Raw genomic sequence first — 22,207 nt, 5'->3', positions numbered from 1 at the left:
CAAGGCTACCAGATCACGCATAAAGTGGGTGCTGAATGGAACGATCATTGCATTCAAGCTTACCCTGTTGTAGGGTCTCTGCCACAGGCTTGGTCTACCTGGGAGAGACTCTTTAAAAGTGTGCTCTTGTATTTGGCTCTCCAGGTTTTTCTTTCCTCTTTTTAATCATTCCTTCAACACAGACTTAGAGATGGTGGATGTCAAAGAACTCAGCTTCTTTGATGGGATGTGATTCACCGAGAGTGACTCTGGAAGCCTTCCTCTGGAAATCTCCCTTGGTGACGCCATATGTGACCTGGCTGCCATCGAGCTGAACGGGGCCTTCAGAACTGGTCTTCTCGGGCAGCACAGGCTTCACAATTGTTAAGTTTCATGCCTTCAGATGGGTAAACACTCTGCAGTCTTCACAGTGGTAATACCTACCACTTTGTAGGCTCCTGCGTGTACGGTTCCAGACAATTCTGTGACCCATCAGCTCTCTGAAGGCATTTCTCCAGGGCAGAAACTGACATCTGGAAAAAAAAAAAAGTAAAGAAAGAAAGGCTGATATCTATTGCTCCTTTAAAAGATTTTTCTCCTGAATCAAAACCTCATGTCTCATCTCAGAGTCCTGTGGGCCTTGCTGCATGCGGCTGCCTTTATCCTGTGACGGCCCTTCCTTTCTCGGTGTGGCAGATTTGCATCAGAGTTGTCTGCTGATGGCTCTGGACTTAAGTGGTTTTATGACTGTAGGCAAATTACTGAAAGTACCTAGAGCCTCTTCATAGAATGAGAGAAGTGGAACTGGATGGTTTGCAAAAATATGCTTGCTCAAACATTCTGTGATTCTATACTTTAATAATTCTCTCAGTGGAAGAGGTAACTTTTTGCTGATGGAAAAAAAAGCCCTAATAAACATGGGGAAGGAGGAAAGGGCTAGAAAGGCAAGTGAAGTGATCTAGAGAGAAAGGAGAGGAGGAGCAGCTCGTAGAATCTGCACTGGGACTCTGGCCCGGGACTGAGTTCTTTGGTCCATATCTCTCGTCTTTCCTTTGCTCTGCTTTAGTTTTCTCAGATGGTCATTAAGATTTCCTCAGCTCAACAGTTCTTTGGTTCCCTATTACTGCTTCTCCGTTTGACTTCTGTGCAGGCGAGATCCCAGAGAGCACTCAGAGCCACACTTATGTGTTAGCAACAGCTTCTACTTGTGTCAGTTCTCTGTTTTATTTTTGTGTGTGTTGCAGTGCAGCAAAAATTGCTGGCACGATCAAAAGACTCTAAAGTAGCGTTTTAAATATGAAATACTGTCAACACCACCAATTTTACCTCTACTGCTAAATCAACATGTTCAGAATGTGCAAATCTAGCCCTGGGCAGAACGCATACCTCAAGGTATTGGATTTCCACAGCTAAGTGGACACTCTGCCTCGTGAGAGGCAGGAGGGTTTTCCAGGCACCAAAGCCTGAGCCGACCTGCTGTTACAGACCCAGAGAAAAGCCCGTGCTGACCGCGGATTACGAAGTCAGGGCTGCAGATGACGCTCCATCCACTAGATGGAGGCAGAGGAGCACAGAAAAAAACCGACTTGGGCTGTTAATCAAGTTGACCGCGTAGACGCTAAGGGGGAAGCTGATCTGTCATTAGGTAAGATCCACAGGTAAAATTTATGGATTCCGTACCCTCAAACGCTAGCGAAAAACATTGGCTTGAGGCATAAGGCTGTTTGTAAGACCTTTTGATTTTCTGGAAAAATTCTGCTCCTCCACCGCCGTCAAACAGCAGGTTCTCCCTTTGCCCGGTTCTGGCATGTTTCAGCTGTTTACGGCTACGCACGGGCTTCGTTTTCAGCCCAGGCCAGCCCTGGTCCCGAGGCCGTGCCGCAGCAGGAAGGATGGCGCGCCGCGCGCAGCTGCGTGTGATCCGCAGAGGGGAGGTCGGATACCGAGGGGCATTGGCAGCTTCTCAGGGGGGATGTTTCTGCCTCTTACCACGAGAAACGTGAGGAATTCATCCAATAGGAAAAGGACTTGGATGCTGGGTCAGGCAACAAATGACCATGATATTGGAATATCGACCAAGACTAAATTCAGGTGGTCGCTCACAGTTGGTGAGACACTTAAGCACTGACTAGTATCCCAGCTTACTTCCCTTCTTCCCCTGACTCCCCCTCTCTCTTCCTCTCTTTTCCTTCCATCCGTCTCTCCCGCTCCTCTCCCTCTCTCCGGCTCCCTTGCTCTCTCTCTTCCTCCTTCCCCTTCTCTCCTTTAGTGAATCTTGGTACCCTTCCTGCTTTGGCGTCTCTAACAGTTTTCTCCCCGGCTTCACCTTGCGCAGGATTCTTCTACTCTGTCCTTGTGCGGAACTCCGCCTGGTCATGGGAGCCTTCGTACCCAAGCCTCCATCCTCTGCTAGGAGGCTATAGTCCTAGGAACACGAACAGCTCATCTAAGTAAAACTGACCACTGCCATGTCTTGCCCATGTGCCTCTGCACCTAGAGTGCATCTCCTAATGTGGGCCATTGTCTGGGTCACACCTGAGCCCTTTAGTGAAGTGTCCAGTCAAATAAATACCCCACCCAGGAGGGGGCGGAGAGGAGGAGGCAGAGTCTGAGACATAGCCTCAGGTGAGACTTCTCCAAAAGACAATTTTTTTTGAGTGCCTTCTCTTTTATTTAAAAAATGTGTGTAAGCTTGTATTGTACTAATATGCATCCATGTTTGTTTTAATATATTAAAATGTATTAAGTGACTTTATTATTTAACAAAATTGCTCCAGGGAATGCATCATGTTTATTCTGTGACTTTGAGTCCTTCTGGCCACGTTGATGATTACCCCTGGCATTTGAACTTCCCGGTTAAGTTTAGGCAGGAGCAGTGGTAAAGATGGTCGGTGTTGGAGTCAGACGGAACAGGGTTTATCCCAGCTACTATAGTTCACTGGTTGTGTACCCTTAGGCACAAATAGCCCTTTCTCAGCCTCATATTTTCCCATCCATAAATAGGAATAATTGTGACTACATGGGATTACTGTGGGGATTAAAAAAGTGGGCTGGCCCGGTGGCACAGTGGTTAAGTGCGCATGTTCCGCTTCCGCGGCCTGGGGTTCGCCAGTTCGGATCCCAGGTGTGGACATGGCACCGCTTGGCAAGCCATGCTGTGGTTGGTGTCCCACATACAAAGTAGAGGAAGATGAGCATGGATGTTAGCTCAGGGCCAGTCTTCCTCAGCAAAAAGAGGAGGACTGGCAGTAGTTAGCTCAGGACTAATCTTCCTCAAAAAAAAAAAAAAGAGAATGTGCACAAAAGGACAGAGTATTTAAAGCACTTAGTCTAGTACCAGATGCACAGTGAGCACATTTAACAAACATTCTCCATCGTTATTGTAAGCCATTCAGATACATTAAATCACCCATTTCTCCTCATTTGCTGCATGTGAACTTAGTCTTGTCAATAGTGTCAGGTTAAAATACGGCTTCTTGTAATGCAAAGCCAACATGGAAAATATCAGAGGTTAGATCATATTGTTCTGTATGGTTTGTGCCTCTTTCCGTAAAGCAACCTACAAAAATAAAACATCTTCAGTTTAGAAAAAAGGAGTGGAGTGGGATGAGGACAGGGCTTGTGTTTTACTCCTGTAGCTAAGCTGTTTGGCTCTGGAATGATGGGTGATTTAGCAGTTGGCAGCTAATTGATGCCATAAGCTTTATAGAAACCTGGGCAAAACAGCATTTCAAGGAAGACAGACAGTCGGACTTGGTTCTGGCTCTGGAACTTGGTTTTTAAGTTTGGTTTCTAATCTCTTACAGTGATGATATTCCCTTGATCACTCTTTGCTCCCAACAAAGCAGGGAGGAAACCCTGGAGGGTTCAGGGACCAGCTCATCTTCATGTTGGCTCCGTAGATTTTGGGAGAGGATCTGAGATATGGTCATCTTAAATGATCTCTTGAGTAGAACTTTTATTAACATAAGGGAAGGAGGGAAATGTGTTTTGGTTCTGACCTGGTTCCAGTTTGTGCAACTAGAGTAGAGTAGTGTGAGTAGAGATAGGCTGCCGATGTCAAACACAAATGCCACATAGGTACCTACTAGGTTGAAGGCATTGCCTTGGATTCTCTGGGATATAGAGAAAGCTCACCTCCTGGCCTGGGACTCAAAAATACCTTACATTTGAGTGGGAGAAACAGCATATACCCCTGCAATGCTCTATTTAATACAATCGCCGATGTGAACTCCTTTAGCACAAGGACTCTCTTAGTCAAATAGTTCAACAAACATAAAGTATATACAAGGTCTGAAGCAATGTGGAGTGGATTTGATTGAGCAAGGTGTGGCTCTTGCACCTAAAGGTCTCCTAGTTTAGTTGGAGGGAGACATATCTAAACAGATGATTGCGCTGCAGCCTCTGCAGGGCGGGGCTGGCTCTGCCTGAGGGCCTCTGTGCAGGCCTCGCATCTTGGTGGAGTCACGTCTTTGGAAGACTTGTGGTTGTTTTAAGCAGAGTGGATTGGAAGAGGTCTGGTACCGCTGAGGGTTGGGCCTGGAGATAGAAAGGAAAAGGTGATTGCTTAAGCTGTTTGAAACTTTGGAATCTAAAGGAAAGCTTGTGGTCTCTGCGACCCACTGGGTAAAGAATTCCGGGAGGGGGAGAAGTCCGTGATGATTCCAAGGCAGACAGCTGGGTGGGTGCCCAGTAGAATGGTGGTTTCATGGCCACGGAAGAAGAAGAAAAAGAGAGCAAAGAGTGCTCAGCTAATTAAAAGTAAGATAAGTTTAGGGTTTATAGTTAACTTTGAGATGTAATTTCTAGGTACATATTAAGGAATTTATTGGTGGCTAAGGCTATTGGGGAATTATTACTAGATCTTTACTCTCAATATCCACTAACAATCCCTACCATGTTTAAATTTGTAAAATTGAAGTATACTTGGGTAGGGTGATCGTAATATGTGAGGAGGCAAGTTGGATTGAATAAAGGGATTTTGCAACATTCACTAACAGAGACATAAATCAAGGAGACGTGGAAATGCTAATGGAACAAGCAAAGCGAGAGAAGCTAAAGATAATTAAAGTGGTGTGCCCCCAGAAGACTTTTGTGACAGGAATCATTAATTTCCCCAAATATTCTTGACATTATTTCTTGAAAGTCTCTCAGATCTGTCTCCTTGTCTTCAATCATGTTTCTAGGATTTAGTTCAAGTTTTCTTCTTCATCTTCTGGGTCGGTAGGAGACGACTAACTTTCCTCTTTGCTGTCAGTGGCAGCCTGCCCTCCGCACCCTTACCTGAGTGGTCCGTCTGAAGGACATGTTACCCCAGCACGCTCTCTGTTTCAACTCATCCAATGGCTGTCTTTCTTCTCTAGAGTCTAATATTTGTACTTTCCACAGCAGATTTGGGCCCTTGAGAGTTATATACACATCCATTTCCCCACACGAAGGTATGTACTTTTTGAGGCCAGGGATCATGGCGCATTCGTTTCTGTATTTCCTGAGTCTGGTGCCATATCTCTCTCATATTAGGTCTCAATAAATATGGGTTTGTTATGGACTTAATTGTGTTTCCACAAAAGTCATATGTTGAAGCTCTAACCTCTAATGGGACCGTATCTGGAGACAGGGCATTGAAGGAGGTAATGAAAGCTAAGTGAGGTCACGTGTTTGGGGCCCTAATCCGACAGGACTAGTGCCCTTATAAGAACAGAAAGAGACACCAGAACTCTCACTCCGTGCACATACACAGGGAAGGGGCCACGTGAGGGCACAGTGGGAAGCTGTTGTCTGCAAGCCAAGAAGAGGAATCTCAGGAGACACTGAGCCTGCTGGCACGTTGACTGTGGCCTGTGAGCCTCCAGAACTGGAAGAAAATAGATCGTGTGAGCCACTGGTCTGTGGTGGATTGTCATGGCGGCCTGAGCTGACTATTACAGGGCTGAATTAGGCAGATGTGGTGGCGGGGCGCTAGTGGCCATTGCCCATGAACGGTCAATGGCAATCCCTCTAGGGTTCTTGGTGTTGCAGACTTTCTCAAAGCGGTGTGAAAAAACAGAGCAGCAAGAAAGTACGTCTGTGGCTGTGGACTGGAGGCTGATAATAGAGCTTTATCCCCCAGTAAACGTCCAAGACAACATTCAAGTATTTTAAAGAAATGTACTCTATAAGAGAGGCATTTTATTTCTCCTGTAACCCTACTTTTTCTACACAAACTGCTGGGATGTGATAATGACCCAGGGGAAGCTGACGTTGTTAGAAGAAAGAGCAAAAGAAGAATTGCTGGGAATCTGAGAATGTGTCTGTATGTGTCAAGACTCCCAGGGTTTTATAAGCTCATGAATCGAGCCCGTGGCACCCCGATTTTGATTTAAGATTATCCACTGAGGAGCAAATTTTGTTTGAACTTTGCTTAAACCTTCCTGAGCAGAGAGATCTTTCAGATGTGCACTGTGAACTTCCCTGGACGGCAACATGGGACGCTGGGGGAGGGATGTTTCACATAATTTACTGCATATGTCGGCTGGACGCACATCGCTGCTCACTGCACAGCGGAGCGGTGTGGAGAAAGGTGCTGCTGGCGATCTGGACTCTGTTTTCTGTTTGCTTGCTGCTCCACAGTTGTTCTGGGAATTAAAATAGAAAGAAAATCAGAGAATTACAATGTAAAAAACAAGGATAAGGGGCTTCATTAAGCTGCTTCACAAACAGTGAGCCCTCAAACCAAAAATTCTCGGGAAGTGTCAGAGCTGAGTCTTACTCTCACAGCTGCCATAAGTTTTAACTTCTGTATTTCCTCATCTAGTTGATTTCATCGCCGTGGTCAAATTGCGCGCGTGGGTCTGTGATGGAGCTCTCCTCTATAGTGGTGTTTGTGATGTAGCTCTCCTTGTTAGGAGAACAATAATTCTTGAGCTTTGCAATGATTTATAATTTTCAGAGTGCTTGTCCATCTTCTCTGTCATTTGCTTTGCGCATTGGCCACCTCAGGTTTCCGGTTGATGTGAGGAGAGGACTTGTTTTCTTGAATTCACCTCCCATTGCTGCACGGCCAGGCATGCTCCACATTTATTCACCAACGATTCATCCCATGATTGTGGTCGGTTTTAGGGAAGTGAAAATTCTGGGCATCTTTCAGATAAAAGACCAAACATACTCCATAGAGATGTTTTTTTTATAAGCACCTGAACTGTAGGGAACTCAGATAATCGAGAAACCACGTGGTTTAATACTGGCCCTTTTATTTTGTTTCATGATTTAGTCAATTGTTGAATTTTGCTTTGATTTCTGACGTGGACTGGGTATCATCTCTGTCAGAACAACTGAATGTTAAGACTCAGGCGCCACAAGGGTGTTGAGTCTCTTGTCAATTAGAAATTCTCAGAAAAAATTCAACCCATGTGATTATTTTGTATGATATATAATTGAGAAGTTTGTACAAAAAACAAGAATTAGTATTAGACCCTTTTTATGGTTCACGGAATTACAATAAATAGTGGGGATGCTATCAGTTTTTTAATACAATTCCATCTTAGTTTACTGCTTTTTTGCTTGAAATTTAGCCTAAATTTGAAAGCTGTTTCATTAGATAGGGCTGTGGGTCATAACATTATGCACAGATGACATCATTATCAGGACTTAGCCTATCCCTGAGAGTGCAAAATAATTTATTTTTCCGTAATTTTACATATTATCTGCAAGAGGAGAAGTACGGGAAAAAATAGAAAATGGTTACCAGCCATTAAATGAATTTTGTTGCCCAGAATTTTGTTTAATGCTAGGGGGAAAAAAAACCCAACCGTGAGTTAATTGAATTCTATAAATCAATTACAAATGTGATCAATATCATTAGTAGGACTATGTCTATGGTGTTATAGCAATTTATGAGCACTTCTGCAATCCATGTTTCTTATCTCCATTAACAATGCCTACATGTTCTGATGGTTGCATAGACAAATATTTGAAGAAAAGAGGGAAAAAAAGTGTCATTGCTTTAACTGCCGCTTGCACTTCTTGCCTAATTACACTTAAAGTTCAATCATTCCATGAAAGAAGCTAAAAATAGCCGACCTAAAAGGTGCATGGATCTCAAACTCACACAAAGGAAGAAAAGGGTAAGGCTGCTTCTGCCAGGTGGTGGCCACCAGATGGCAGTGCACCACAAGGAATCGGGGGAGACGCTCTTCTGGCCCAGAAATCTGGCAGGAACGCCAACTATCTGGTCTACGCTAGAGATATGGATGAAGATCTGAAAGTGTTCAAGGATTTCAAATCTTGCAGAAAACCTGGGAAAAACAGCCTCTTGCCAGCTGCAAATGCTTGATTGCGGAGATTGAATCTTGGATGATTCTAAATGGAACATTTATTATCAGATGCAGATGTCAGAACCAGCCGCAGCCCAGCCCGGGGCATGTTGTGGGGCTCTGAGGGGGCCTCAGCTTCTCATCTTCTATATCCTCTCCTCTCGTGAGGGGAATCTCATCAACTCCAGTGCTTCCAGTCTCCTCTACACCGCTGATGATGACCCACAGACCCATCCACTGCTCGAACACCTGCCCTTCGGTGTTTCAGAGACATCATCAATTCCCCTGGTGCATAACTTAACTTTATTACCTGCTCCGCCAGCTAACTCCTTTTATACTGTTGGCCAGTTCGTCCTCCAAACTAGTCCCTAAAACTTGAAATCGGAGTTCTTTTCAAACGCTTCTCCCTCTCTCACACTCGATGTCCCTTCAGTGGTTGGGCTTGTTGAGTCTCTCCACCTCCAGGTTTTTTACTACTCTGCCCACTTTTACGGTGTCTTGGTCCCGACCCGTGGTCCTGCACAGAACTTCTGAAATAATCCCTGGGAATCCATTTCGCCCCCTTCCTGTCCATTCTCTGCTGCTAGAGCGACCTTTGTAAATGCAGATCGGATGGTAACACTTTTGGCCTTGCTCTGATCTCTGTCCCTCTCTGCTCACTCTCTGTGGGCCAGTACACTGACTCACTTTCCATTCCTGCTTCATTCTTATCAACCTCCCAGCCTTGGACTGTGGTGCTACCACCATTTGGGATGCTATTTCTCTCCTCCTTCTCTAAGCAGTATCTTATCTCTCAAACCTCACCTCAAACATCACTTGCTCCGGAGGCGTCCCTGACCCAGAAGATGGGGTTAGGCCTTCCTGTTGATGGTTTGCTGCTGCCCCTTGTTGTACTTATCCACTTATAGTCACCTGTTCATGGTTTCCTACTATCAGCACTGTGAGGAAAGAGCCCGACTGTCTTGTCCATCAGTGTATCTCCTGTGCCTGGAACAGTGCCTGGGGTATGGTTGTCATTCAGCACCTATTTGGAGAATGGATGACATTATGAATGGAAATATTTGTGAGAATTGAATGAATGAGTTAACAGACATAATTTAATTCTTTTTAATGGTGGCCATTTTAGTAGAGTATTTTGGGTGGAATAGGGATGGAGTGGGCATGCTTCAAGACTCTCCTGTGAAGGGAGGATGTGGGGCATGGTTAGAAAACTCCAACTCTATTTCTCCTGGAGTGTGCCCAGGTCCATGATCCTCCTCCAGCACTGGGGGAGGTCTTACTAGATCCTAATCCAGGGGGCGGGGGAGACAGGAGGAGGCTCTTGAGAGCAAATGTGTGGTTGGCCCATGATTTTATCTTACGGGACTTAAGTCAATTGTGTTAAGAATAATGATGGGATAAAGAAGGGCCCTTTGCCTCTTTTCTCACAAGAATTTAGGGGAGGAATGTAGTTTATTTAGAAAGTCTAGAGTAGCACCTTCCAATAGAACTTGCTGTGTTAATGGAAATATTTTGTATCTGTACATCCACTATGGTAGCCACTACTCATATGTGGCCTTTGAACCCTTGAAATGTATTCAATGCAAATTAGAAACTGGATTTTTGATTCTGTTCAGTTTAAGTGAATCTGTATCTAAATTTTAACTAATTTATATGTAAATTTAAATAGTCATGTGTGGCTAATGACTCCTGGATCAGACTGTATTAGATGGGTCTAGAGGATGCGGGTTTTGCTGACATGAAGACAGCTGAATGTGTCCCGTGTTCGGTACTGGAGTGCCATGCCTTACAAAGATCTGAGTTATGGATTTGAGTTGCTTTTATTTATACTGATGCTCCCTTTCCAACAAGCATTAAAATAAAATCTTTCTGGAGAAGAAGTAAGATGTGGATGTTTTCTCAATAAGAAAATGTAAGGGGCTATTTGACAAGCCTGGCTTCCTCTCATTCTTTGAGTTTGCTATCATCTTCTAATTCAGTGTGGTGGCTTTCATTTCCCATCAGATAAAAACATGTGCCTCAAACCTATTCCAAAAGTCAGTTTCAGAAGGCAGTGGGTTGAGCTATCCTCCCGGGATACCAAATAGTCTTCGAAACAAAGCAGCACCCTGCTGCTTCTAGAATTCCAGTGTCTTGTTAGTGTTGATGTCGGACCACTTGATGCTTTTAGGACATGCTTCATGACATCAAAGCACTGTACAAAACTGAACTCGTGTTTCTAACACTTGTTCAAGTCCGCTCGATTGGTGAGAACAGCTCTTGTTACTTAATCTTTTTATGTAGAGTACGTGGAAAGTCCATAACCTTTTCCTGTGTGCACAGAGACCATGCAAGAAATTCCAGCCTGTGTTTTCATGGCTCACCAGGGTAAGTGGGCAAGGCTGCACAGGGCTGGAGCAGGCTGGCTCAGGGGCTTTGAATGATGCAGGCCCTGCCCATCTCTGATGAGAGCTGAGGCAATTGTTAGCCCAGCACAGCTGTCATCCGTTTGTTGCACTGCAATTGGGAAGCTCTGTGGATGTGGTGCTCGTGAGGTCCAGGACACTGCTTCCTAAAATTTAATGTACACATGAGCTGCCTGGGCATCTCGTTAAAAATTCAGATTCCCAGTCAGTCGCTCTGTGACTGGGCCTGAGATCTTGCATTTCTAACAAGCTCCCAAGTGGTGCTAATGCTGCTGTTCCACACACTTCACTTTGAGCTGTAAGGTGCTGGAGCATAAATTTGATTTACACTTTGATCAGTTTTACATTGAGAAGTATTCCTCCATCCCTATGAAACTAATTCTTAAATTCTGCCAACTGTGATACTGTGTCATCAGTCTGTAAGAGAGGATGAAAACATTGACTCAAGCTCTTTCCTGGGGCTGGAAAAATGGCTCAGTACATACTGATGGCTAGTTGGTGGCCACGTGTTCACATTATGTTTGGAAAACAGTAGACAGGTAAGAGTAGCATGCTCAAACATAGGGTTCAACAAACACAGGGTTCACCAGCTTGTGTCCAAGCCACCTCTGACGCTCAGATTGGAGGAGCTGTGGCAATAACTGGACCAGGAAATGGGAGGCCTGTGTTCTGGAGTTAATTCTCCCCAACTGGCTAACTGACTGTACAGGTTAGAAAGCCTGTGTCCTCATAACCACATGCAGGTGACAAATGAGCCTGGGTTGTCCAGGACTGTCAATCTTTTCTTCAGCTCTCAGTAGGATCTGTAAACTTATGACCTTAAACCATAACTTTCCAGTTAATGATAATCTCTTTATTGCTTATACAGTAAAACAAATAAGAAAAAAGTCAAGGGCCATGCATTTGCACAGGTAAATGTGGACATTTGAGTCAGTGTACACTTGTGGGCGTTTAAACAAGAAAATCGGGAAAGAAGGTGATCAGTGAGGCATAAGTATGAACCGTCCAGAATCTCCCTACTCTCAGATTTAAAAATAAATTCTAGGGCCCATGAGGACTTTCACTTTTTAGCATTTTTTTCTCTTCCCGTCTCCCTCCCCTTAAATGAAAGAAAATGATTATTTTGGTCATTGATGTATAATTAAACAATTTTTGTTTTGGAAGCTAAGAAATTGCTGCATCTCCCACTTTATATCAGTCTCTGCTTTGGTAAAACCTTGTCACAGTTGACATTAGGATGCTCTAGATTTGAAGTAGCTGCTAGATTCCGGTCAATTACTTATCATTCTCTGACAAATTTTTCAGATAACATAAAACCAATTAATCCAAGCCTGATTGGCCTTTGACAGAGGTTTTCTTTTAAAGATAACACAGCTTAAATTTATATAGCTCCTTCCCCTAAGGAATTCAGACGGCTCATTCTTTCCTTACTAAATAATAATTGCATTATCATTTCTTAAAACTTGCTCCTCTGTTGCCTTCCTGAGCTTGGTTCACAGCTGTGTCCCAACGAGGGTCTCCTGCATCAGAAACTCCGGGGGGGGCGGGGGAGGGGGGTCAGTGTGCGTTTTAACAAGACCTGCAGGCCACTCTGAAGCCCGCTCCCTTCTGATGTTTGAGAAGCATGCTCTACTCCATCGCTTCCCACTGGGCTGCCTAAGCAGAAACCTGGAAGGAATTCTTTCTAATTCTTTCCCCTTACCTCCCATATTAAATTCATTTGCTCAAAACTCAACCTTCAAACATAGCCTTCAAAAATCCCTTTTTCCTCTCCATTTCCACATCCACTGCCTTGGGTCAAGTCCTCCTAACTTTTCTCATGGCCCATGGCAGCGGCCTCCAAGCAGATATCTCTGCTTCTGTCTCGCCTCTCCAGTCCAGGCTCCATGCTGTCACAGAGTAACTGTAACACACACGTGGGGCTGTGCTTTTCATGGCAAGGTCACTATGTATCCCCAAGTCCAAGCCTGTGGGCATAGCTTATGGGTCCTTTCTCCACCAACTCTTCCTAACCTTGCCAGTCGTATTTTAATATCCCTTCAATCCTGCCCATCGCTTGTATCCCAGGTTCTAATTACTTCAGGCTACTTCAGATTTCCAAATACAACATGTTCTTTTATTTGTCATGCATTTTCACGTTGTTCTCTCTGCTTCACTTTCTTTGTCTACTTGGCATCCTCCTAATGACTCTTCAAGATCCATTGCACAGGTCACCTTCTTTCTGGAACTTGATATCGCTTCCTCCTGTCCATCTTTCTCAGCATAATTAATTCCTTCTTATCTGTATTCCCAAGGGACCATGTACATAGTTCTATTACCGTGCTTAACATGGAATGAAATTTATGAATCTATGAGTCTGTTTTCCTCAAGACTTTAAAATCTCCGAGGGTAAGGATCTGTTTTATTCATCTTTGTATCTCCTGTTTTTGGCACTTAGTAAAATACTGTATAGTTGTGTGTTGAATTGGATGTGTCAGACCTTGTCCTTTTTCCCTCTAATATGTGAGGCAGACACTGCCACCTCCGTGTTATACAAGAGGGGAAAGTTCTTGTCCCAGAGCCACAAGCAGGCCCAGCAATGGCCTCGGGAGGGATCAGGAGTAATCAGTGCTGAAAAACTGACCTCGGTGCTGAGGACAATCGCAGCTCCAACCGCTCCCCTGAGATGGCCTTTGATCTCCCGCCCCACTTGCCTGAGAGCTTCTTGAGGACAAGGACCATGTCTCTTTTATCTTTGTGTCCCCAGATCCTAATAGTATTAGTTTTCAGTTTTCTGTTGTTGCTGTAACAAATTACCACAAGTTTAGTGGCTTGAAACAACACAAATTTTTTATCTTATAGTTCTGGAGGTCAGAGGTCTGAATCGGGGTTAACTAGGCTAAAATCAAGCTGTTGGCAGGGTGGAGCTCGTTTTTGGAAGCTCTAGGGGAGCATTCGCATTCTTAACTTTTCCAGCTTCTAGAAGTCCCCACATTCCTTGGCTTGTGCTGTCCATCCATCTTCAAGGCCAGCATTGGCCCATTGAGTCTTTCTCACACCGCATCACTTTTACACTTTCTTCACTGCCTTCTTTTTCCGTTTATAAGGATCCTTGTGATTATATGGGACCTATCCAGATAATTCAAGATAATCTTTCCATCTCCCGGTCAGCTGGTTCTCAACCTTAATTCCATCTGCAACCTAAATTCTCCTTTGCCATTTAACCAAATATATTCACAGGTTCTGGAAATTAGGACCTGGACATCTTTTTTTGGTGTGTGTGTGTGTGTGTGGCAATATTTCACCCACTACAATGCTGTAGGGTCTTAGGAGATACATAGAATTTGAAGAATGAATGGACAGAGTCTACTGTGAGTTTGGCCTGGCTTCAACCCTCAGGGCTGTCAGAACAACTGTGATTGGGGAGCGGTTGGGGGGTGGTAAGGGAGAAATTCGCTGTGAGAGTGGAGGGCTTCAGCTACAGGGCCTGCTGGTGATATTGCTATTAGGGGCCAGTGTAGCAGACTGACTCTAAGGTGACCCCCAGTGAACCCACATCTTGATGTTCACAGATTTGTGTAATACTCCCCCCTTTACTGTGGGCAGGACCTGTGATTTGCTTCTAAGCAATTGAATGTGGCAAAGAAGATGGGATGTCACTATCATGATTAGGTTACTTATATGACAAAGGTGATAGGATGTCACTCCCGTGACTGTGTTACATTACATGACTTTGGTCTTGGTAGATTGGTGATGGAAACTCTCCTGTGGGCTTCATGAAGTCAGTAGCCATGTTGGAGAAGCCCATCTTGCAAGTGGCCTCTGGAAGTGACAGATAGCCTTCAGGACCTGAGGGTGACCTCCAGCCAATAGCAGCAAAAAGCCAGGGCCCTCACTGATACAGCCAGAAGGAAGTGAATCCTGTCAACAACGTGAATGAATTTGGAAGCAGATTCTGCCCCAGCTGAGCTTCCAGATGAACGTGTAGCCCAGCCAACAGATTGATTTCAGCCTTGTAAGACCCCAAGCAGAGGACCCAGCTGAGCTGTGCCCAGACTCCTGAGCCACCGAAACCATGAAATAATATACGTGTGTTGTTTTAAGCAGCCAAGTTTGTTTTAACTTGTATACGGCAAAAGAAAACTCCTGCAGGCAGTTTGGGAATTGCAGAAGAGATGGAGATGGAGCTGCTCAGCCCGTGCTTGTCGGGGAAAGAGTTCCTGACTGTCAGTTTACCTTATTTCACAGCTGGAAAAAAATGAAGAAAAGCCAGTTGAAACCCATTTCTCTTTATCCAGTGGTCAGTGGGAAAGATAGGAAGAGAATGTATTCTTCTGGCGTCCGCTGGGCTTCCCTCCAGCCCTTCCTAAGGCCACCAATTGGAATTGAAACTCATGGAAAGGGACTTTGCTTCATTACTGCTCCCAGCAGTGCTCTGACAGAGGCTTCTTGCGGGCTTCTTGAGCTTCCCTTTTCTTTCAGACAGAATCCCAGAGAGGTTCCACCTGTCTAAAATCATAGTAAAGATTCAGGGAAATAGCTGGGCCTGGATGAATAACACTCATTATGCGTAGCAGTTAACTTATTAAAATTGTGTGGGCCAGCCCCGTGGCCGAGTGGTTAAGTTCGTGCGCTCCGCTGCAGGCGGCCCAGTGTTTCATTGGTTCGAATCCTGGGCGTGGACATGGCACTGCTCATCAAACCACACTGAGGCAGTGTCCCACATGCCACAACTAGAAGGACCCACAACGAAGAATATACAACTATGTACCGGGGGGCTTTGGGGAGAAAAAGGAAAAAAATTAAAAAAAAAAAGTTAAAAAAAAAATTGTGTGCTGAGCTCACTGAATATACAGTTTAATACCCCTGTCCTCTAGCTGCAAAGATCAGTCAAAAATCAGCTTGGAATTTTCCAAAAAAAAAGTATTTGAAGAGACTATTTTAAATTCATTAATAATATTTATCATTATTATCTAATGATCGATTGTTAGACATGTAAATGACTTTAAAATCCTTCTGCTCAGCCGCCCTCCTCATTTCACAGTTGGGATTGTTCAGTGCAAAAAGATTAATTGTCCCTCATGGTTACACAGCTAATTCTTACTAGAATCTAGTTTCCAAGCTCAGAGTGTCGTATTGTTTTTACATATAAACTCTAGAATCAGGATTTATGGAAGACAGTGACAGTCTCCAAAGTCCGTACTCCTGCCTTAAACAGAACCAAATATACATCCAAAGCACCCCAGACACGTCATGGTTTCTCTTTACAAAGAAGTCCGTGGAGGGATAACATTCTTTGGTGCCTCAGCTTCGATTTCCGTTGATGTTTGCTGGCATTTTGAATACTAATATCCTTGTCTTCCTTGGTTAGGTGTCGATTATGGTCTGAAGTGTAGTGCCATTTTTTCCCAGGCTTGTGCACTCTTATTTTGGACTGAGGGATCAAGGACACGGGGCTTGGGGTCATACCGTCTTTGCCCTGGGTTGGAACACCAGGTTGGGATTTGAAGCAAGGCTAAAAGGGGTTCTTTTCTGTGGGTCGGGCATCCAGACAGGCTTCAGCGTGGACTTGCTCCACGGCAGCGTGAAGGTTGTGAGTGTGGTGCGTGGGTGACGAGCTGCTAGGTCGCTAGATGCTGGCTCAGGAAGGGGCAGGGGTGAGGTTCTGGCATAGCTGCCTTCCAAGCCAAACACAGCCTCGCAGAATGCTAGAGCTGGAAGACACTTGGAAATTTATCTTGTTCAACCACACGTTTTACAGATAAGGAGGCTCAGGCTTAGAAAGATGACCTGTCCAAGAACAACTGCTAGTTAGTGGCAGGCTTAGACCTTGGAAGCCTTAAGTGTCATAACTATTATTTGTTTGTTTGTTTTTATTTCCTCCCTTTACTACTTCAGCGTTTTTTATCCCCCCCACTCAGTTATTGACACAACACGCAGACACACACATCTTCGCTCCTCCACCAAATTACTGGAGTTGGTGGGGGTGCTGATATCCAAGGTCCAAATCCACAAGAATGTTTGGAACGCTTCTCATGGCAGTAGAGTGGTAAAGCAGGAAGATCTCTGGATTCGCGGTTAGAAGACCAGGGTTTGTCTTCAGTTCTCACGGGCTCCTAAATACAGGAGAATCAGCTTTTCTGAGTCTTGGTGCCTTCATCTATAAAATTCAGACAGAGAGTTAAAGGTGACAATGGTGGCGGCTTGGCAGCTCTCCGGGTGAGGCTGGGACGGTGGGGGCCAGCGGTGATGTTGCTGGGAGTTTGGCTGCCTTGAGAGCTGCCTGAGAAAGTGCCTTGTGTATTCCAAAATGCTCTACGAACGTATCATATTATTATTACTCCCACATACTGGGCACCATGGTGCATGCGGGAGAAATATTGCCTGAAATATAGTCCTTCCTCCAATAAGGTTACACTAAAGTTATAACCTCAAGGTATAACAGGGTAGCGTATGCTGAACGGCAGGTCAATGGCGAGGACAAATATTTAAAAGTGAGGTGACTGAAATGGGGCAGTGGGTGAGACCTCGTGGAATTACGGCTTGAGCTGGGTAATGAAGGAAACATGGCAGACGGTAAGGGACCGTTGCAGGCAGGAGGAACACGTGGAGCCAAGGCATGGAAAGTTTAAGGAGGATGAATATACACAAGAGGAAACATGTGAGAAACCTATGTTCAAGGGTAGGATTACGTCATTGTGCATATTTACATCCAAGCCTCGCACCTCATTATGGAGGCAATAGGGACCCATGGGGGGTGTTTGAGCAGATTAACGTGTCTACTGTAGTGGTTTAGGAGCCTCCCTTTTGCAGGGGTGCAGGTGGCTTATAGAAGGTGGTACAGGCAGAGAGGGCTGCTGATTCCTTCTCTTCCTCAGCACCTCAGGGCATTTGTGCTGCTGACCTTTTATACTGACACTTAGGAAAGGGTGGAGATTACACTAGGCTCCTCCTGTAAATGATTTCTGGAACACCTCCACCTCCCGTCCCTGTGTAGCCTGTAAGTCCTGCTCCTTACTAAACTGCACAGAACCACGAGGCTGATTGCCTTGTCTTAGTTTTGAGCCAAATGACTTTAATGACTAGCAATTGCATTACAGAATGACTGACATAAAAAAGGTCACTTTTTGTCAAGATGGAAGGTAAGGAGATAGAATTTTGAGCCATCAAAAGAAAAAAGGGGAGGAGACCAGTTCAGGTCATCACATCCATTCCTCACAGAGCAGGGTTTTGCTCTCCTCTGTGCGTTTACTGTGCTTTATACACTCTCATTTACCTGTCTGAGCAATGGCTATTGTACCACTTCTGGTGGACGATTTTTCAATAGGTTAATTGTTTCACTTAGCAGTGTTGACATTTTTCTGCTTTCAACCAAAATATTCACGTAATAAAAAACTCGATAATATTCCTGGTGCCCGTTATGTAAAAAGCGCTATTTGAGTGAATATGAAAGTGATGTTTTCATTTTGGGTGCTACCAGCTTAAAAGCTACAATCGATGAGAATACATCATTTATATTTTGAACTTTCTTCTTTCAAAAGCACACTAGTCACCAATCCGGGATCGAATAGGGAGAAAAAGAATTAGTGTGCTTCCAATCATTGAGGTGACAAATGAATCTAAACTTAATGGGGCAGGAGAAGAATAACTCAGTGGGATTTTATTTTTATTCAAATGAAAAAATAAAGATAGAGCTTCATTTTCCGTATAATTAAAGAGCATTTTGAGTTGGAGAACCCTGCTCTGTGATTCATTTAACACCCCTCCTCCCTTTAGGAATCATCAAGGTCTCTGGCTTAGATTTAATAATGACACCTTCACAAAGACAGGGAACTTTTGAAATCAGAAAATTTCTTGAATTACATTCACATTCAATGGACTTCCTTTATTCTATATTACTTTAATTTCTTCCATCAGATTGATCATTCTTTCTAGTCCTTTCTTGTCCATCAGTTTATCAGCGTAAGTGTCTTAGTTGCTTCATGTGAAAAGTGAGGTCAAAGCTACCAATTCTCCTTTCAAAGATGTTGTTGGGGAAAAGTGGTTAAATGAGAAGGAAGATCATATAATTTCAAAGTGCTCTGCAAATTCTTAATAACAAAAATTAATTCATGTAACTCTGCCCCTGACAAAATGCTTTGTCAGCTGAGAACAATTCTAAATGTTAAGAAATGAAGCCTAGGGGGCCAGCCTGGTGGCGTAGTGGTTAAGTTTGTGTGCCCCACTTTGGCGGCCCAGCGTTCACTGCTTCGGATCCTGGACGTGGACCTAGCACCACTCATCAAGCCATGCTGTGGCAGCACCCCACGTAGAAGAACTAGAAGGACTTAGGACTAGGATATTCAACTATGTACTGGGACTTTGTGGGGGGTGGGGAAGGAAGATTGGCAACAGATGTTAGCTCAAGGCCAATCTTCCTCACCAAAAAAAAAAAAAAGAAAGAAAGAAAGAAAAAAGAGCATATCTTTTTTAAAAGAAGAAATGAAACCTATGAGAGGAGAGATTATTATTTTTTATTGTTTTCTGATGCTTGTGTGACCTTGAGCAAGTCACTGAACTTCTCTGACAAGCTTCACATCTGGACCTTTCATGGGCGTGTGTATAAAGCCCCAATTCTGGTGTGCTGACCTCCATAGACCCCAAATACCTGCCTCTCGACATTCCTGTACCAAAGAGATATGAAAATGAGCAAGTTAAAAGATAGTTTCATTGCACTATTTGTGCCCTGATTTGGCATCTCAGACGGGCACCATACCCATACCCTTCTCAGACCTAGAGAGAGGAGCAGTAATGTCGTGTCTCCACCTGCTGACACGGTTTTGCTTCCCTTGCCTTGAGACCGGGGCTCCGAGCCCAGCCGGCCACCGATAGCACCGCAGGCTGTGCACCGTGACTTCCCACATTTGCACTCCTTGGGCAGCTCTTCTGTGGCCATCTGTGGCCTTGGTTCTGGCATCAGGCGGCAGGATGTGGTGGTGGCAGCAGGACAGGGAAGATCCTGAGCGCCCCAGATCTCTGAAAGGGGAAACACACTGCTTGGGGGCTTCCTACCGTGAGCCTTGTGTTTACCACAAAGTTGTGAAGAGCCGAAGAAGAACCGTAGGTCAAAATACTTTCAAACCATTAACTGCTATGGAGAGGTCACATTGACTAAGGGTCTAATTTCAGCGACAATCTTCTGATTTTCCTTTTAAGTTTTTATTCATTAGATTTGAAATGAAGCAGAAGTAACCTTTGTACCTCAGTGAGTGTTGACACCACCCTCTCTGGCTTCCTTAACATTCCAGAGGATGACTCTGATATCGCCTTATAGATAGTTCCAGGCCAGTCCAGGGAGAAGCTCAGAGCAATATTTGGCAATGGGGAGCCTTAGAAAATGTGCCAGGACTGTAATCTACCAAAATGGAAATCAGAGAAGAGTTTCCTCGGGTTCTAGGGAGAAATGGTAAAACACTCGTTTTACCATAGTGAGCATTCAGCCCTGGGGAGCCCCAGTTTGGAAATCTTTTTCTGAGCTTCATAGTTCTTTTGCTTCACTGCTTAGCAAAAAAGAGAGACATCAATATGCCATCAGCAGTTTCTAAGGAGCAGAGAAAAGCATGAACAGAATTCCAAAAAAATATTTTTTTTGGTGGGAACTTTTTAGAGGCATTCTGAGAGAATAAGTGTCTTGGAAAGAACTGATTGTTCCAAGGTTACAGTTTGGGAAGCGGAGACAGGAGCTGGGAAGAGAAGACCCCTAATTCAAATGCTGAGGACCAAATGGACTGAGAATAAACCGGAAGGACTGCTGTTGTTCCAGTTCAGAAATTCATTTATTTTCAAGTAAAGTGTTGGCCAAGTACATCCTTAAGTACAAAATCCTTAAGTACAAAATCCTTAAGTACAATATTTTAAGCTTCAAAACAAAGCAAAACACAAAGCATACTCAAAGAAATTATTTTCTGTGATGGTACAGGAAGGTGATGTATATTTAAAAGTTTTTAATGGTGTATTTATTTCAGATTTTTCAACTGCTCTGTAGCCTCTGGCTGCTGAGAACCTATTGGAAAATCTTTGTGACCTATGCTAGTAAATCTCTGCTAGCTTGCCTATCATGTGTCGTATAAATAAGGCCGTGCAGATGGCTGGAATATTAGAGCTGGCTGTTGCTTGCCTCAGGAATGGTGTTGGAGAGCAGGGTATGTAGACTTATGAAGCATGTTTGTAAAGACTTAAACACTAACAAGAAAGATATGGCACTTGCCCCTATCAGCTGGTCACAGGTGTGTCTCTTTAGTGGCTCCCTTGACCTGCTGGCCATCTACCAAAGCTTTTTTTTTTCCCTAACCCAAGCCAACTCCTCAAATTCTACATCAAGCAGAAGGAGAAGTTGAGTTAAGACTGTGAATCCCCCACAGTTTTCTCCAGTATTTGCTTCCCTCATCGAGGTCCCTTGTATCTAAAGAATTTACAGACAACCGCACAAGGAAAGCCAAAAGTGAGGTAAGTGATGGATCTGACACGGGATTAGCACACATCCTTCCTTTCCACCCATCCAATCTCGAACTGTCTTTCAAAGGTGTCCTAGTCAACATTTTCGGGGCAGCCTTTCCAAGATCACTCAAGAAACTCCTGAATTTTTCCTCCTCTGAATTCTTATCATATCAAGAATCTACCCCATACTACTAGGACTGGTTGAGTCATGACCTTCCTAATCTCTGGTAGGCATATATTAAGTAATCGTATATCTCAGTTTGAAATTATAAACTCTGTGAAGACAAGGACATCTTATTCTTGTCTTCTATCTCTGCACGTTGCAGGCATGCAATAAATGCACTTGGATGCTGGTAAATACTGCTGAAGCAGAGAAAGGCCTCAAAGAATCTCACTAAGTAGTGGGGACATTTAATACATATTAAATATCATAGCACTATGAAAATGAGGGAAACATTTCTCAGATTCTAACAGAATCTCTGACTTTTCTGTCTTATTTTTGATCAATATTTCCTCTTGCTGAAAGTAGCAAGCACATTGTTGGGCTAGACATGATTCTTCCATTTAAAAGCAACTGTTCTGAATCAAGAAAAACAAAATTAAATAAACCTGAGAAGAGAATGAGCGATAGTAACAGGCTCAGCACCCCTTTGTTAGCGGATTAAAGCATTAATCATCCTATTATCTGCTATTTTGAGCTTTGCTAAATTTGCTGGAGGTCGATAGGAATTAGTTGCAATTAAAGAACTTTAGAACTTTCCCTCTGATATCACCCACTGTTTTGGATTGAAAGAAGATGGATGATGATAACATGGTCCCGATAGTCTAATTGCAGTTTCTTTCCGTTTTTGCTCAGAAATTGTAGAAAAGGTCACTTTGGATTTAAAAAATTAAGAGCTTCATTGTCAAAAAGTATCATTTAATGCATATAATTACTATTTTAGGTTTTCAAGAAGGTCTAAGGACAGACATTTTATTTTAATACTCGCTATTCAATTGCATTAGTGACATTTGCTAATAACCTAAGTTACCTACTGTGGTGGTGAGTTTTGGGTTGTACAGTTCGGCATTTTGACA

General features: G+C 43.9%; 1 protein-coding gene across 2 annotated transcripts in view; it reads left to right on the top strand.

The window, feature by feature from the left end:
* Positions 1-1,394: 1,394 nt before the first annotated feature.
* The window catches only part of ZPLD1 (zona pellucida like domain containing 1), a 219,619-nt gene continuing 198,806 nt past the window's right edge, over positions 1,395-22,207 (top strand). The window contains exon 1 of one of the 2 annotated variants that reach the window (XM_070582878.1): positions 1,395-1,624. The gene's annotated coding sequence lies outside the window, so the exon portion shown is untranslated. The remainder of the gene's footprint in view (positions 1,625-22,207) is intronic. The other variant, XM_070582879.1, reaches the window with a different exon arrangement.

The sequence above is a fragment of the Equus przewalskii genome, chromosome 18 (genome assembly GCF_037783145.1).
Source record: "Equus przewalskii isolate Varuska chromosome 18, EquPr2, whole genome shotgun sequence".
NCBI lineage: Eukaryota > Metazoa > Chordata > Mammalia > Perissodactyla > Equidae > Equus > Equus przewalskii.
Note: the sequence above shows the minus strand (reverse complement) of the source record. Positions and strands in the feature narration are given on the sequence as shown.